At 41.5% G+C, this 19,030-nt stretch overlaps 1 long non-coding RNA gene across 2 annotated transcripts; it reads left to right on the top strand.

Annotated features, from left to right (window-relative positions):
* The first annotated feature begins 408 nt into the window (after positions 1-408).
* On the top strand, positions 409-6,205 carry LOC140578114 (uncharacterized). 2 transcript variants are annotated; one of them, XR_011982127.1, is made up of 11 exons: positions 409-610; positions 717-1,129; positions 1,219-1,360; positions 2,021-2,106; positions 2,377-2,457; positions 2,711-2,796; positions 3,803-3,866; positions 5,250-5,316; positions 5,520-5,674; positions 5,787-5,897; positions 6,079-6,205. It is a non-coding gene; the product is annotated as an uncharacterized lncRNA (long non-coding RNA). The 2 variants fall into 2 exon arrangements; XR_011982126.1 differs by having other exon boundaries at positions 5,520-5,678.
* Positions 6,206-19,030: the final 12,825 nt, after the last annotated feature.

Here is a 19,030-nt window from a genome sequence, read left to right as displayed (position 1 = left end):
ACTATCAGCAGCTTAGCCTCCTTCCCAGCAATTCACACTTGTATGCTTACTGAGATAATTTCATACACTGGCTTTTAGTACTGTGCAAAGTATAGAGACATGTCACAGTGTAAAATGGTGAAAGATAAATGTGTAACATTTACTGGTGCTTGTGTCCATTAGGAATTTCAGTGTACAGAAAATGGTGCTACAGGTGTGGTATGGCATATCGATACCAGGAGTGGACTGATGGTGTCCACAATTTCGATGACCACACACTTCTGTCCATATACATGTGCCATTTTCTACGCAATACACTTCAGGTAGGAACCATGTTCTGTTGTTTTAATCATTTAAAACAATTACGAATACTTTATCAAAATAATATATTGTAAAGCCTTTAAATGTCATACATCAATTTCACAGACTCATCAGGCAGTAGGGAGTGCCATGGATGTGTTGGAGAAGACCTCTGGTAAAACCTATCCATCCAGGGAAAGGGTCCTGCAGGCTTATTTAAGCTTTGAAGCACTGTCAGACCTCGGTTACACATATGCTTGTGTATCGTGTGGTTATCATCCAGTATCTGTTGTGATGGACCTTCATGAGAAGGGCGTTTTTAGCATGCCTGGTAAGTGAACACATTTATTCATTTTCTTAGTCTTACATTGTTTCAAGCACCACATATCCAGCTATGACTGTTTGGAACATGCTTACTTAAGTCTTGCTTTCCTTAGTGAGCAGCATTGAGGAACCATCTCAGACTTTTGATGGAAAGGTAAGTGTTGAAAATTTCTGGGAGATGGTTTCCCTTGAAATGATCAGCCGTGGGTTGGTCCCAAGTAAGTACAGTCCGCACAATGTTCTAGGTGGGATGACAGTATTCTAGCATTTACTTTGTTTATCGTGGAATAATGTACTGTTATGTTAATAATATTTTCTAACATCATTTAAAGGCAACAAGTCAAACCCATTTGTCGTCCATCCCAGTTACCATAGTTGGGCTCCGTGGATTGGTCCTCACACAAGAGATAGGGATGTTGTACTCAACACTGAATACAAAGAAGTGTATTCTGCTTGTAGTGCAAAGGAGGAATCTGAGTTTAACCTCACAGAGGACCGACTGACTGATGAACTTCTTAAGCTCAAGGTACTGAACTTAAGTCAATTTTTGTCAGTTTTGTCAAAGATGTGTGTTTTTGAACCACGCCAGACCAACTATACTAATGTTCATTATAGATGGAAGCTGTGCGTGCTCTGTGCCGACAGTGTGGCATAGACCCCAAAGGCTCACGGATGGACCTGGTAACGAGACTTCAACAAGAAATGAAGAACAGAGCGAGTTATGATAAGGTGTTTTCACAGATCTGGGGAGCTTCTGGTAAGTTGTGTTCTATTACTGAGAGACCGTTTTTACAGACAGTTCTTAGTTTCATTACTTGGAATGGTTGCACTCTGATTTACAGTTTCCTTAAACAGGTGGATGGGCTGTGGTCACCTGTCCTTGTGCTGTGGTGTATGGTGTTAAGTTCAACATAAGGGCTGAGAGCCCCCGGGACTTTGCTGACCTTTTATTGTCGATGAAACATTTTCCAAACATTGTATTATATGATTTTGCGAGAGGGTTGGCAACACATACCAACCTAAGAGATCCAGAATCATTACCCTTCAAACCTCATGGGGGTAGGTTACTTGAGCCTACTGAAGATAACATCAGATGTGCCACTACTGGACAGATAAAAGTGAGCTTGCCATGGCTAGTCACCAAGAAGCCAGTTCCTGATGAAAATGGCCACCCTATAACTGGATCGTCTGAGCATTATGCTCTTTATGATAGATTTCATGAGGCAAACTCAAAAGATGCCAGGGATGTCTTGCGAAAGGTGGAACTGGTCCCAGAGTTACGTGGTTGGATCAACAGCCCGTGTGCTGAACAGCTCTTTGCTGGAATGAGGAAAAACAATCATTTTCTCAACATGATGACTCCCTCATCGCATGTCTTTTTGATGCGAAATATTTTGTGTCACTACAACAATGCTAGAAATTCAAGAACCATAGAAAGCATGAAGAAGAGATTGGGCAAAGGAGTGGACATACAGTTAAATTCCAATGGTCAGACAGTTTTGGGTATGTATTCCACCCTCATTCTAAATTATTAGTGGTAATGTCATGTTTATGTCATGTTTATGTAATTTTGCTGTCCGGTGCCGTGAAGTTATATTTGTCTTTTAATTGTAGGTGATTCCTCATGTTTATTTTGCAATTTGAAAGATCATAAAGCTATAACTTACAAATCTGTCAGAAATGCTAGACAGCATAGCGTTGATGAGAAATGCATGCAGTACAACCGATTTAACTCATTCTAAATCATTTGGTTTAAAATGTGCTTTTTTGCAGCACCAGCTGAAGCACCAGCCGAACAAGCACAAACAACAACAGCAGCACCAGCTCATGGTATGACAACTGCAGCATCCCCTGGTATGAAGACAATATATATTTTTTGAGGGCCTGGTTGTACAACTTAATAAAAACCTTAACACATCCATGTTTTTTAGAATATGTATACTTATGTATGTTTGCAGTGGGTACTTGATCTGCAGCTAAATGTATACCAACCTTCAGCCACCCTAAGAAAGTGTTATATGCTTCATAAGATGGCTCAGTATCACAGAAATGTGGTGAAACACTTATTTGGTTAATATTTTCATGCATGGTCTGATATGTATGACAGGAGATCTACCAGTGTGCAGTGATGACTGCTGGGGACTACCACATCTGGAGCACACAAGTGCCCGATCGGAAATCAGAGACTCAGAGGTGCATGTTTTATGTTTTGTTCCTCCGTATTTGTTTGTTTGTTTATATATTGATTGACTCATTTGATTGATTGCCGCATGGGCTCTCTTAGTCGCAAATTTGGAAACCATTTAACAATTGGCAACCATTTCATGTAATACAGTTGTCATTGTTTATGGGTGTTATAACTTTTAACATCTAATGTATCGGTTATTATATTATTTATAACTTGGAAACAAACTATTCATTAATCAGTAATACAATTCCTTTTGTGTCATACTTTTTAAATATTTTCTGTGATGCCTCGTAGTGCATGGCATATAAGTGAAGTGATTAGTTGTCATTGACACACCACAGCACACAGTGCACAACAACAAAATGTGTACTCTGCATTTAACCTATATGACACCATGACATTGCAGAGGAGAGCAGTGCTTGGGGGTGGTACCTTGCTCAGGGTACTTCAGTGGCACCTTTCGATTACAAGTGCACTTCCCTATCCATTAGGCCACCACTGACCCTATTACAAACAGCAGCATAATTTAATGGAGTCAGATTAATTGGTCTTAGTGATCTGATCTGAAGGTGGGGATTAGGGTTGTAACGGTATGAGATTTTCACGGTATGATAATCGTCTCAGAAAATATCACGGTTTCGTGGTATACGGTATTAAACTATCATTATTATTAGTATAATCATCAGCTACAATGACCCTTAAATGAATAAAAAGAGATATGGTTTTTGGATGAACATGGTTTATTGTAACAAACTTTTTTTTAATGAAAATAAAAAAAACTTATGGAAGTATGAGTCTAACTTTTGGGGGAAAAATAAATAAAATAAAGCTGCGCATCTCCCATTTGAACAAAATAAGGAATAAGTTATTTCTCTTTATATTAGACAAGAATAAATCAAACTGTCCTTCCTCTTTAACAGCATATATGGGAGAGCAATATGTGCAGGGTCATGTTTGTTAATATTTTCCTGAGATTATCATAGCAGCATGCATTTCTTTGCTTTTTTTCAGGTCAGATTATGATGAAGAAATGTAAGCATGTTGAGATTTTCAGGGCTCAATCTTGACCGCTGAGGTGAGAGAATGTGTCCACTTGTACTAAACACCTATGAGTTTTCAGTTAGTGTATTTGATGATTATTCTTTTAAATAAAATTATAAAATGATCATTAAGTGTTCTCTTGAGAGTAGCTCTGGATATGTTCATGTGTTCACGTCTTCACATAGTGAATGAGACAGCAGACGCTTTAAAAACCATGACCATCATGCAGTGGCGGTTTTAGGCATGGGCGAACGGGGCAGCCGCCCGGGGCGGCACTTTTTCATGTCACGTGGGGGGCGGCACACGAACTTGGAGGAAAACAAAAATAATCTAAATAAAGCGTTTTTCTAGAGGATGGGCGAGCGGAGACGATAAGGGATGAAGTTGGGAGGGCGCCGGGAGGGATTCTATGGGGGGCGGCACACGAACCTGGAGGACAAAATAATCATCTGTGCCGCTGTGTGTGTGTGTGTGTGTGTGTGTGTGTGTGTGTGTGTGTGTGTGTGTGGGGGGGGGGGGGGGGGGGGGTAGTTGGTTAATGAGCAAGCGGCAGCCTTTTTGCGCTGTATATTCACAGACGCACATCGCGATTTAATTTGCTGCACAGCTATATTTTGATTTATTCATCCATCTATCTATCAAATCGGACATTTTACGTGGCATCTGAATTATACTGTAATTGACTCCAATTACATGACTGGATTCCGGGATTCCCTCTGCATCACAGAAATAATACGGCTTTAAGTTATAAATGGAACTTACCTTTATCTTCACGGAGGGATGGTGTTCGCGAATATGGGAGAACATGTTCGACGTATTTCCTCCTTTTGCGGCCACTGTTCGTCCACATTTCTTGCAAACTGGATATCCACCCCACGATCATTTTTCGGATACCCAAAATATTCCCATACTGCAGATTTTAATTTTTTTTTCGGCAGGAAATAGAGATTAGAATTTGCAGCCACTATCGGACATTTTCGCCGCTGTGCATTTATGGGTGGAGTCTAAGCAGTAAAGCGGAAAGAAGTTGCATATACACAGCAGCGCAGGTGAGATCTGGTTTCTTTTTTTTTTTTCCAAACCGCGGATAGGCAAATGTGCATGATATGATAATCGTACATGTCAATATCACAATAAACCGCCATACCGGTATACCGTTACAACCCTAGTGGGGATTGATACACCTTACAAAGTTGATGCTGTAATATTTATCACTCTGATGCATTGTTCTGACCCATATGCATATAAGCCTTTCAGTCTGACAAGCTGGTAGTATCATGACTGCCTTTTTCCAGGTCTGGTGCCCAACGTGATCAAATTGTTTTACACCTGTGCCCTCAGGTGGAGTCAACTCTATGTGATACCATTACAATATGTCATAGTTTTACAATAGTTGTGACAATATAATTTCTTTTAGGAAAATTCAATGTGTTGAAAGCACAGATGGTAGAGGAGGAGGAATGGGTTCCATCTCCATTGAACAGGTATTTATGTAGCTGATCTTACAGCTGAACCTGCTGTTTTTCTCTTTTTTTCTCTGTGCTTACTGTGCTGTACCCTACAAAAATGTGAAAACAATGAGCTTGAATATGGCACAGAAATAAGTCATGCTATTTTTGTCTGTTTTTGTTATATTACAGAACTATTGTAAAATAATATTTGCGTGCTTGTATGATTTCTTTCACAGATCCCCCTCGACGTCCTGGAGGATATCCTTTTAGAAGTAGTCCTGTTCGAGGGTGACAAAGCTTTTTTAAAGCTGTCACTTGTTTGTCACCTTTTTTTGGGACTTAGTCGGAAGGGAAACATTCCGTGCCCGAGCGCATTTTCAGTGGCTTGACAGTAGGTATAAAACATATTATGATATTTGAATACCCTTTGAGTTAGGATGTTTGTATTCCCATTAACAAGGGATTTTACTCTAATGAATCATTCTTAAATTTGAAACCTACAGGTGTAGTCCCATGGAAACTGTACAGTGCGGCCTATCAAGCACAATTCCGACGATTGTATCGCCTGGAATGCTGCCAGCACTGTCTAGAGACTTATAAGAACAGCTTACCAGGTATGCATACTGTGTAAGAATGTTGACAATTGTTGCTGAAGTCAGTGGTTGCAAAAAGAAAGTCACCAGAACAATTTATTGTGTGTCAGGTCCTGAATATTTTCTTGAAAGTATGCAATGAAAAACATTGTTGCTCTGTTTTGATACTAAGTATGCTTGCTTATTATTTATTGTCCCATAGGCTACATTGGGCGTGGAAGACGAGGGGAACTTCACACAGCCTGGGTTCTGCAGCGAGTTCTGCAAACACCTTACGGAAGACTTGGGTGTGTGAATGGGTGGGTGGGTCAGTGAGTGAGTGAGTGAATGGGTGGGTATGTAAGGAAAATAGCAAATTGGATGACTTTGGAATAAAAAAATAACAGCTACTATGCCTCTGTTTCCTTGTCTACACACAGACTACACACATGACCGAACCACATTTTAAGTTTTATCAGCTTTTCATTAAAAAGCACAGTGGCACCCAATTGTGATGAGTTACTGTATGTGGAAATGAGTGGCACCTCTGTATCATTTGTGAATAATTTGTCATCTCATATCGACATTAAATCATAAGTTTATTTAATTTTAATGTTGGCACAGAAATAAGTTACAGTGCCTTTGGAAATGCAATAAAATGCTCATTTGGAAAACGTTTAACTATCCTTTGTAATTGAGTAAAATTATGATAACTGAATACTTTTATAAGGCACTGTATACTTGATTGCAATGGGTTTTATTACTTTCCGGCTATATTAATACACCAATCAATATGTTAACCAATCATCACAGACAAGCATTACATCGATATCGGATTGAAACTATATTATGGCCATCCTACAGCTACATAAACAAGGGTAAATAGTCCTACTTTCACTGTCCTGGAGAGAGAGAGCGAGAGAGACAGAGATGTAAACATGTAAGCAGCAGCAGAATAAAATAGAAATATGATTTCAGAATGTTTTACTTACTGTATGCAAATGTCATTTTCGAGAAATGTTTGGCTCGCATTATCACCAAATTGATGACAATATCACCATTTACTACAAAACTTTGAACTCAATAATTAACAAAATAATATATAAGAAATAAATTGAGAAACTAAATTTCCTGTTACAGACAATTTATCTTAAAATAGTTTGATGTTCAGAATGCTCCTCACTCCACTTCACGCAACTTTAAAACACGCAAGGACCATGTTAGGCCAAAAGCTGAACAATGTTTGTGGGCAACACTCTTGATTTCCCCAGGAGATCTAGACATAGCATATACGCTCACCTAAAGGATTATTAGGAACACCTGTTCAATTTCTCATTAATGCAATTATCTAATCAACCAATCACATGGCAGTTGCTTCAATGCATTTAGGGGTGTGGTCCTGGTCAAGACAATCTCCTGAACTCCAAACTGAATGTCAGAATGGGAAAGAAAGGTGATTTAAGCAATTTTGAGCGTGGCATAGTTGTTGGTGCCAGACGGGCCGGTCTGAGTATTTCACAATCTGCTCAGTTACTGGGATTTTCACGCACAACCATTTCTAGGGTTTACAAAGAATGGTGTGCAAAGGGAAAAACATCCAGTATGCGGCAGTCCCGTTGGGCGAAAATGCCTTGTTGATGCTAGAGGTCAGAGGAGAATGGTCCGACTGATTCAAGCTGATAGAAGAGCAACTTTGGCTGAAATAACCACTCGTTACAACCGAGGTATGCAGCAAAGCATTTGTGAAGCCACAACACGCACAACCTTGAGGCGGATGGGCTACAACAGCAGAAGACCCCACCGGGTACCACTCATCTCCACTACAAATAGGAAAAAGAGGCTACAATTTGCACGAGCTCACCAAAATTGGACAGTTGAAGACTGGAAAAATGTTGCCTGGTCTGATGAGTCTCGATTTCTGTTGAGACATTCAAATGGTAGAGTCAGAATTTGGCGTAAACAGAATGAGAACATGGATCCATCATGCCTTGTTACCACTGTGCAGGCTGCTGGTGGTGGTGTAATGGTGTGGGGGATGTTTTCTTGGCACACTTTAGGCCCCTTAGTGCCAATTGGGCATCGTTTAAATGCCACGGCCTACCTGAGCATTGTTTCTGACCATGTCCATCCCTTTATGACCACCATGTACCCATCCTCTGATGGCTACTTCCAGCAGGATAATGCACCATGTCACAAAGCTCGAATCATTTCAAATTGATTTCTTGAACATGACAATGAGTTCACTGTACTACAATGGCCCCAACAGTCACCAGATCTCAACCCAATAGAGCATCTTCGGGATGTGGTGGAACGGGAGCTTCGTGCCCTGGATGTGCATCCCACAAATCTCCATCAACTGCAAGATGCTATCCTATCAATATGGGCCAACATTTCTAAAGAATGCTTTCAGCACCTTGTTGAATCAATGCCACGTAGAATTAAGGCAGTTCTGAAGGCGAAAGGGGGTCAAACACCATATTAGTATGGTGTTCCTAATAATCCTTTAGGTGAGTGTATGTGTGTATGTGCACAATGAATGAATGGAATAAGCTGCTACAGTTACATTGAACCATGTGCTTGTGCTCATGTGCACAAGCACACACACACACACACACACACACGCCGATGGGCTTTAAAGTTTAACTTTAGGTTTGTGAAAGCAGACATAATTATTTCTGTCAGGACCTCGATGTGTATCCAAGCCCCAAAAACACACTAACTCAGGCGTTCACGCAACTTATCGCGAAAAACCAGACAGAAATAGACTTGAAAATTTTAAAGAAAAGACATTAGCGGTTTTTGTTAATGTTTAAAGGTATAAAAAAAAACCTTTGCTGCCTTTCTTAAATGGCTAGAAAACATTGCCTCAACACTATTAAACACGGAATCCGCTGTTTGTAAACGGTCCGCATTTTACCCTCACCGCTAAAATAGTTGTGCTTGTTTCACACTTTCTCTTGTTTCGCTTGGGTATGCCTCTACTTAAATATTGTGTCTCTAGTTAAAAGTTTGGGACCTGTGTCTCATTCACATAGGCTTTCACATATGCAAATTGCCACCCCTCTTCTGGGCTAATGCCTTACGCTCATTTTGACAACGAATTGCCAGCGTTATTCGTTGATTTTTTTTGTCTAAAATGTTTATTATTCACATTGGTAGAAAAGTGCTTCAATACTTTAAAAAAAGGTCATGGTTTATTTGAAATAACTGGGCACTCCGTTTGTTGCTGCCATATTTTGAAATGGGTTGTCTAAGGAATCCTTATTCTTTGTTTGATGCCCCGGTTTCGGGTAAACATCCGCGACGGTTTATGACTACACCACATGGCCAAAGTGGCCTGCGAACGGACGATCACCCTGATAACAAAATACAACTAAATACATCTTTGTCAGGATGTGGGGCGGGGCAGGTCTATGACATTCGGGCTAAATGGGGGCAATAGCTTGGGGAGCCAGCCTATCTCAAAGCCTGTGGCCTGTTTGATTCTACCCCATGTTTCCTCCGTGTATGTCCGCTGTGATATGCTTAACAGACACGTTTGATGGCATTATTCTAACATAGCATGTTGCTAAATACCGCTCACTAGTTCCTACAGCTATTAAATGTATTTAAATGAAATCGGGGCATCTTGTTTAGAATAAAACTAAGAAAATACAGGAGATCGATCTTTCGCGTGTGTTGCTGCCGCCGCCATTTTGAAAGGCGCGTCTGCGTCACTGCGCATGCGCAAGCTTCGCATACCATAAGGCAGTTATTTCGCCCGCATTGTTCAAATGGGTGGCACGCGCCTGGCCCTGCTCCTTGGATAATGGCAGCCTAGATCACGCTAGCTTTGTGCTACACTGACGGGACCCAGAGCCGCTATGGATGGATCTTCGCCTTTGGTGAAGTGTTTTTTTTTCTCTTTGACATTGAAATAAAACTGTTAAACTGATTACGGCTTTTTCTCATTTTTAAAAACTTGGGCTAAAGTAGTTGTGCTTGTTTCACACTTTCTCTTGTTTCGCTTGGGTATGCCTCTACTTAAATATTGTGTCTCTAGTTAAAAGTTTTGGACCTGTGTCTCATTCACATAGGCTTTCACATATGCAAATTGCCACCCCTCTTCTGGGCTAATGCCGTACGCTCATTTTGACAACGAATTACCAGCGTTATTCGTTGATTTTTTTTGTCTAAAATGTTTATTATTCACATTGGTAGAAAAGTGCTTCAATACTTTAAAAAAAGGTCATGGTTTATTTGAAATAACTGGGCACTCCGTTTGTTGCTGCCATATTTTGAAATGGGTTGTCTAAGGAATCCTTATTCTTTGTTTGATGCCCGGTTTCGGGTAAACATCCGCGACGGTTTATGACTACACCACATGGCCAAAGTGGCCTGCGAACGGACGATCACCCTGATAACAAAATACAACTAAATACATCTTTGTCAGGATGTGGGGGGGGGGGGAGGTCTATGACATTCGGGCTAAATGGGGGCAATAGCTTGGGGAGCCAGCCTATCTCAAAGCCTGTGGCCTGTTTGATTCTACCCCATGTTTCCTCCGTGTATGTCCGCTGTGATATGCTTAACAGACACGTTTGATGGCATTATTCTAACATAGCATGTTGCTAAATACCGCTCACTAGTTCCTACAGCTATTAAATGTATTTAAATGAAATCGGGGCATCTTGTTTAGAATAAAACTAAGAAAATACAGGAGATCGATCTTTCGCGTGTGTTGCTGCCGCCGCCATTTTGAAAGGCGCGTCTGCGTCACTGCGCATGCGCAAGCTTCGCATCCCATAAGGCAGTTATTTCGCCCGCATTGTTCAAACGGGTGGCACGCGCCTGGCCCTGCTCCTTGGATAATGGCAGCCTAGATCACGCTAGCTTTGTGCTACGCTGACGGGACCCAGAGTCGCTATGGATGGATCTTCGCCTTTGGTGAAGTGTTTTTTTTTCTCTTTGACATTGAAATAAAACTGTTAAACTGATTACGGCTTTTTCTCATTTTTAAAAACTTGGGCTAAAGTAGTTGTGCTTGTTTCACACTTTCTCTTGTTTCGCTTGGGTATGCCTCTACTTAAATATTGTGTCTCTAGTTAAAAGTTTTGGACCTGTGTCTCATTCACATAGGCTTTCACATATGCAAATTGCCACCCCTCTTCTGGGCTAATGCCGTACGCTCATTTTGACAACGAATTACCAGCGTTATTCGTTGATTTTTTTTGTCTAAAATGTTTATTATTCACATTGGTAGAAAAGTGCTTCAATACTTTAAAAAAAAGGTCATGGTTTATTTGAAATAACTGGGCACTCCGTTTGTTGCTGCCATATTTTGAAATGGGTTGTCTAAGGAATCCTTATTCTTTGTTTGATGCCCCGGTTTCGGGTAAACATCCGCGACGGTTTATGACTACACCACATGGCCAAAGTGGCCTGCGAACGGACGATCACCCTGATAACAAAATACAACTAAATACATCTTTGTCAGGATGTGGGGGGGGGGAGAGGTCTATGACATTCGGGCTAAATGGGGGCAATAGCTTGGGGAGCCAGCCTATCTCAAAGCCTGTGGCCTGTTTGATTCTACCCCATGTTTCCTCCGTGTATGTCTGCTGTGATATGCTTAACAGACACGTTTGATGGCATTATTCTAACATAGCATGTTGCTAAATACCGCTCACTAGTTCCTACAGCTATTAAATGTATTTAAATGAAATCGGGGCATCTTGTTTAGAATAAAACTAAGAAAATACAGGAGATCGATCTTTCGCGTGTGTTGCTGCCGCCGCCATTTTGAAAGGCGCGTCTGCGTCACTGCGCATGCGCAAGCTTCGCATCCCATAAGGCAGTTATTTCGCCCGCATTGTTCAAACGGGTGGCACGCGCCTGGCCCTGCTCCTTGGATAATGGCAGCCTAGATCACGCTAGCTTTGTGCTACGCTGACGGGACCCAGAGTCGCTATGGATGGATCTTCGCCTTTGGTGAAGTGTTTTTTTTTCTCTTTGACATTGAAATAAAACTGTTAAACTGATTACGGCTTTTTCTCATTTTTAAAAACTTGGGCTAAAGTAGTTGTGCTTGTTTCACACTTTCTCTTGTTTCGCTTGGGTATGCCTCTACTTAAATATTGTGTCTCTAGTTAAAAGTTTTGGACCTGTGTCTCATTCACATAGGCTTTCACATATGCAAATTGCCACCCCTCTTCTGGGCTAATGCCGTACGCTCATTTTGACAACGAATTACCAGCGTTATTCGTTGATTTTTTTTGTCTAAAATGTTTATTATTCACATTGGTAGAAAAGTGCTTCAATACTTTAAAAAAAAGGTCATGGTTTATTTGAAATAACTGGGCACTCCGTTTGTTGCTGCCATATTTTGAAATGGGTTGTCTAAGGAATCCTTATTCTTTGTTTGATGCCCCGGTTTCGGGTAAACATCCGCGACGGTTTATGACTACACCACATGGCCAAAGTGGCCTGCGAACGGACGATCACCCTGATAACAAAATACAACTAAATACATCTTTGTCAGGATGTGGGGGGGGGGGAGAGGTCTATGACATTCGGGCTAAATGGGGGCAATAGCTTGGGGAGCCAGCCTATCTCAAAGCCTGTGGCCTGTTTGATTCTACCCCATGTTTCCTCCGTGTATGTCCGCTGTGATATGCTTAACAGACACGTTTGATGGCATTATTCTAACATAGCATGTTGCTAAATACCGCTCACTAGTTCCTACAGCTATTAAATGTATTTAAATGAAATCGGGGCATCTTATTTAGAATAAAACTAAGAAAATACAGGAGATCGATCTTTCGCGTGTGTTGCTGCCGCCGCCATTTTGAAAGGCGCGTCTGCGTCACTGCGCATGCGCAAGCTTCGCATCCCATAAGGCAGTTATTTCGCCCGCATTGTTCAAACGGGTGGCACGCGCCTGGCCCTGCTCCTTGGATAATGGCAGCCTAGATCACGCTAGCTTTGTGCTACGCTGACGGGACCCAGAGCCGCTATGGATGGATCTTCGCCTTTGGTGAAGTTTTTTTTTCTCTTTGACATTGAAATAAAACTGTTAAACTGATTACGGCTTTTTCTCATTTTTAAAAACTTGGGCTAAAGTAGTTGTGCTTGTTTCACACTTTCTCTTGTTTCGCTTGGGTATGCCTCTACTTAAATATTGTGTCTCTAGTTAAAAGTTTTGGACCTGTGTCTCATTCACATAGGCTTTCACATATGCAAATTGCCACCCCTCTTCTGGGCTAATGCCGTACGCTCATTTTGACAACGAATTACCAGCGTTATTCGTTGATTTTTTTTGTCTAAAATGTTTATTATTCACATTGGTAGAAAAGTGCTTCAATACTTTAAAAAAAAGGTCATGGTTTATTTGAAATAACTGGGCACTCCGTTTGTTGCTGCCATATTTTGAAATGGGTTGTCTAAGGAATCCTTATTCTTTGTTTGATGCCCCGGTTTCGGGTAAACATCCGCGACGGTTTATGACTACACCACATGGCCAAAGTGGCCTGCGAACGGACGATCACCCTGATAACAAAATACAACTAAATACATCTTTGTCAGGATGTGGGGGGGGGGAGGTCTATGACATTCGGGCTAAATGGGGGCAATAGCTTGGGGAGCCAGCCTATCTCAAAGCCTGTGGCCTGTTTGATTCTACCCCATGTTTCCTCCGTGTATGTCCGCTGTGATATGCTTAACAGACACGTTTGATGGCATTATTCTAACATAGCATGTTGCTAAATACCGCTCACTAGTTCCTACAGCTATTAAATGTATTTAAATGAAATCGGGGCATCTTGTTTAGAATAAAACTAAGAAAATACAGGAGATCGATCTTTCGCGTGTGTTGCTGCCGCCGCCATTTTGAAAGGCGCGTCTGCGTCACTGCGCATGCGCAAGCTTCGCATCCCATAAGGCAGTTATTTCGCCCGCATTGTTCAAACGGGTGGCACGCGCCTGGCCCTGCTCCTTGGATAATGGCAGCCTAGATCACGCTAGCTTTGTGCTACACTGACGGGACCCAGAGCCGCTATGGATGGATCTTCGCCTTTGGTGAAGTGTTTTTTTTTCTCTTTGACATTGAAATAAAACTGTTAAACTGATTACGGCTTTTTCTCATTTTTAAAAACTTGGGCTAAAGTAGTTGTGCTTGTTTCACACTTTCTCTTGTTTCGCTTGGGTATGCCTCTACTTAAATATTGTGTCTCTAGTTAAAAGTTTTGGACCTGTGTCTCATTCACATAGGCTTTCACATATGCAAATTGCCACCCCTCTTCTGGGCTAATGCCGTACGCTCATTTTGACAACGAATTACCAGCGTTATTCGTTGATTTTTTTTGTCTAAAATGTTTATTATTCACATTGGTAGAAAAGTGCTTCAATACTTTAAAAAAAAGGTCATGGTTTATTTGAAATAACTGGGCACTCCGTTTGTTGCTGCCATATTTTGAAATGGGTTGTCTAAGGAATCCTTATTCTTTGTTTGATGCCCCGGTTTCGGGTAAACATCCGCGACGGTTTATGACTACACCACATGGCCAAAGTGGCCTGCGAACGGACGATCACCCTGATAACAAAATACAACTAAATACATCTTTGTCAGGATGTGGGGGGGGGGGAGGTCTATGACATTCGGGCTAAATGGGGGCAATAGCTTGGGGAGCCAGCCTATCTCAAAGCCTGTGGCCTGTTTGATTCTACCCCATGTTTCCTCCGTGTATGTCCGCTGTGATATGCTTAACAGACACGTTTGATGGCATTATTCTAACATAGCATGTTGCTAGATACCGCTCACTAGTTCCTACAGCTATTAAATGTATTTAAATGAAATCGGGGCATCTTGTTTAGAATAAAACTAAGAAAATACAGGAGATCGATCTTTCGCGTGTGTTGCTGCCGCCGCCATTTTGAAAGGCGCGTCTGCGTCACTGCGCATGCGCAAGCTTCGCATCCCATAAGGCAGTTATTTCGCCCGCATTGTTCAAACGGGTGGCACGCGCCTGGCCCTGCTCCTTGGATAATGGCAGCCTAGATCACGCTAGCTTTGTGCTACACTGACGGGACCCAGAGCCGCTATGGATGGATCTTCGCCTTTGGTGAAGTGTTTTTTTTTCTCTTTGACATTGAAATAAAACTGTTAAACTGATTACGGCTTTTTCTCATTTTTAAAAACTTGGGCTAAAGTAGTTGTGCTTGTTTCACACTTTCTCTTGTTTCGCTTGGGTATGCCTCTACTTAAATATTGTGTCTCTAGTTAAAAGTTTTGGACCTGTGTCTCATTCACATAGGCTTTCACATATGCAAATTGCCACCCCTCTTCTGGGCTAATGCCGTACGCTCATTTTGACAACGAATTACCAGCGTTATTCGTTGATTTTTTTTGTCTAAAATGTTTATTATTCACATTGGTAGAAAAGTGCTTCAATACTTTAAAAAAAAGGTCATGGTTTATTTGAAATAACTGGGCACTCCGTTTGTTGCTGCCATATTTTGAAATGGGTTGTCTAAGGAATCCTTATTCTTTGTTTGATGCCCCGGTTTCGGGTAAACATCCGCGACGGTTTATGACTACACCACATGGCCAAAGTGGCCTGCGAACGGACGATCACCCTGATAACAAAATACAACTAAATACATCTTTGTCAGGATGTGGGGGGGGGGGAGAGGTCTATGACATTCGGGCTAAATGGGGGCAATAGCTTGGGGAGCCAGCCTATCTCAAAGCCTGTGGCCTGTTTGATTCTACCCCATGTTTCCTCCGTGTATGTCCGCTGTGATATGCTTAACAGACACGTTTGATGGCATTATTCTAACATAGCATGTTGCTAAATACCGCTCACTAGTTCCTACAGCTATTAAATGTATTTAAATGAAATCGGGGCATCTTATTTAGAATAAAACTAAGAAAATACAGGAGATCGATCTTTCGCGTGTGTTGCTGCCGCCGCCATTTTGAAAGGCGCGTCTGCGTCACTGCGCATGCGCAAGCTTCGCATCCCATAAGGCAGTTATTTCGCCCGCATTGTTCAAACGGGTGGCACGCGCCTGGCCCTGCTCCTTGGATAATGGCAGCCTAGATCACGCTAGCTTTGTGCTACGCTGACGGGACCCAGAGCCGCTATGGATGGATCTTCGCCTTTGGTGAAGTTTTTTTTTCTCTTTGACATTGAAATAAAACTGTTAAACTGATTACGGCTTTTTCTCATTTTTAAAAACTTGGGCTAAAGTAGTTGTGCTTGTTTCACACTTTCTCTTGTTTCGCTTGGGTATGCCTCTACTTAAATATTGTGTCTCTAGTTAAAAGTTTTGGACCTGTGTCTCATTCACATAGGCTTTCACATATGCAAATTGCCACCCCTCTTCTGGGCTAATGCCGTACGCTCATTTTGACAACGAATTACCAGCGTTATTCGTTGATTTTTTTTGTCTAAAATGTTTATTATTCACATTGGTAGAAAAGTGCTTCAATACTTTAAAAAAAAGGTCATGGTTTATTTGAAATAACTGGGCACTCCGTTTGTTGCTGCCATATTTTGAAATGGGTTGTCTAAGGAATCCTTATTCTTTGTTTGATGCCCCGGTTTCGGGTAAACATCCGCGACGGTTTATGACTACACCACATGGCCAAAGTGGCCTGCGAACGGACGATCACCCTGATAACAAAATACAACTAAATACATCTTTGTCAGGATGTGGGGGGGGGGAGGTCTATGACATTCGGGCTAAATGGGGGCAATAGCTTGGGGAGCCAGCCTATCTCAAAGCCTGTGGCCTGTTTGATTCTACCCCATGTTTCCTCCGTGTATGTCCGCTGTGATATGCTTAACAGACACGTTTGATGGCATTATTCTAACATAGCATGTTGCTAAATACCGCTCACTAGTTCCTACAGCTATTAAATGTATTTAAATGAAATCGGGGCATCTTGTTTAGAATAAAACTAAGAAAATACAGGAGATCGATCTTTCGCGTGTGTTGCTGCCGCCGCCATTTTGAAAGGCGCGTCTGCGTCACTGCGCATGCGCAAGCTTCGCATCCCATAAGGCAGTTATTTCGCCCGCATTGTTCAAACGGGTGGCACGCGCCTGGCCCTGCTCCTTGGATAATGGCAGCCTAGATCACGCTAGCTTTGTGCTACACTGACGGGACCCAGAGCCGCTATGGATGGATCTTCGCCTTTGGTGAAGTGTTTTTTTTTCTCTTTGACATTGAAATAAAACTGTTAAACTGATTACGGCTTTTTCTCATTTTTAAAAACTTGGGCTAAAGTAGTTGTGCTTGTTTCACACTTTCTCTTGTTTCGCTTGGGTATGCCTCTACTTAAATATTGTGTCTCTAGTTAAAAGTTTTGGACCTGTGTCTCATTCACATAGGCTTTCACATATGCAAATTGCCACCCCTCTTCTGGGCTAATGCCGTACGCTCATTTTGACAACGAATTACCAGCGTTATTCGTTGATTTTTTTTGTCTAAAATGTTTATTATTCACATTGGTAGAAAAGTGCTTCAATACTTTAAAAAAAAGGTCATGGTTTATTTGAAATAACTGGGCACTCCGTTTGTTGCTGCCATATTTTGAAATGGGTTGTCTAAGGAATCCTTATTCTTTGTTTGATGCCCCGGTTTCGGGTAAACATCCGCGACGGTTTATGACTACACCACATGGCCAAAGTGGCCTGCGAACGGACGATCACCCTGATAACAAAATACAACTAAATACATCTTTGTCAGGATGTGGGGGGGGGGGAGGTCTATGACATTCGGGCTAAATGGGGGCAATAGCTTGGGGAGCCAGCCTATCTCAAAGCCTGTGGCCTGTTTGATTCTACCCCATGTTTCCTCCGTGTATGTCCGCTGTGATATGCTTAACAGACACGTTTGATGGCATTATTCTAACATAGCATGTTGCTAGATACCGCTCACTAGTTCCTACAGCTATTAAATGTATTTAAATGAAATCGGGGCATCTTGTTTAGAATAAAACTAAGAAAATACAGGAGATCGATCTTTCGCGTGTGTTGCTGCCGCCGCCATTTTGAAAGGCGCGTCTGCGTCACTGCGCATGCGCAAGCTTCGCATCCCATAAGGCAGTTATTTCGCCCGCATTGTTCAAACGGGTGGCACGCGCCTGGCCCTGCTCCTTGGATAATGGCAGCCTAGATCACGCTAGCTTTGTGCTACACTGACGGGACCCAGAGCCGCTATGGATGGATCTTCGCCTTTGGTGAAGTGTTTTTTTTTCTCTTTGACATTGAAATAAAACTGTTAAACTGATTACGGCTTTTTCTCATTTTTAAAAACTTGGGCTAAAGTAGTTGTGCTTGTTTCACACTTTCTCTTGTTTCGCTTGGGTATGCCTCTACTTAAATATTGTGTCTCTAGTTAAAATTTCCGGACTTGAAATGCCCTTAGATTCAGAACATGAGAAGGGTAACACATTGAATAGACTAAAATGAAATTTGAATAAATAAATCATGTATATATGTTTTGTTTTAGGGCGTAACACTAGAAAACGCAGACGGTACGTTTTGCTGCTAGGTTGTTTCTCTTTTGTTTCAGGGACCGCAGGTCTGGGCCTTATGTCCTAAAAATTATATGACAATATTGCAAAATATTTATCACAAATGCATATGTAGAAAACAGACTACGACAGGTGCTTTTGAGTTTTTCTGATTATGATGACCGAATTGTTTTATTAAGAGTTATGGAGTATGTGACCGATATATTATTAAATTACACCAACAACCTCAATGGTATTTATGTAAAAATAGTATATTATGATTGTTAATTATGCAGATGTTTAGGCTATATTATGATGCTCAGGATACTCAAGTTAATGCTGATGATATGAATGCTCTATAAGATATTTTATCGATATCACAGCCTGATAACCTTACAAGCTGCATTACTTCTGCATGCATGTTATGTTGTTAGAATGAGCGTGCACCTCAGAGTAACAGTAAGTTTACACAATGTTTTATTGTTTATGTTTTAAAGCATCCAACGCATTTACAGGCCAGTCCTGATGCAACATGGTTTTGCCTAGACGGTGTGTTCAGATGCCCATGCTGCACTTATGCAACTGACCAACAATTCAAATTTACAACACACATTCAGAGCCACGTGAGACATGCAGTACAGCATAGAGGTAATTCCTAATGATGTTTATTGGT

The sequence above is a fragment of the Paramormyrops kingsleyae genome, chromosome 13 (genome assembly GCF_048594095.1).
Source record: "Paramormyrops kingsleyae isolate MSU_618 chromosome 13, PKINGS_0.4, whole genome shotgun sequence".
Taxonomy (NCBI): Eukaryota; Metazoa; Chordata; class Actinopteri; order Osteoglossiformes; family Mormyridae; genus Paramormyrops; species Paramormyrops kingsleyae.
The sequence above is the reverse complement of the archived record's forward strand: the minus strand, read 5'-3'. Positions and strand labels throughout refer to the sequence as shown.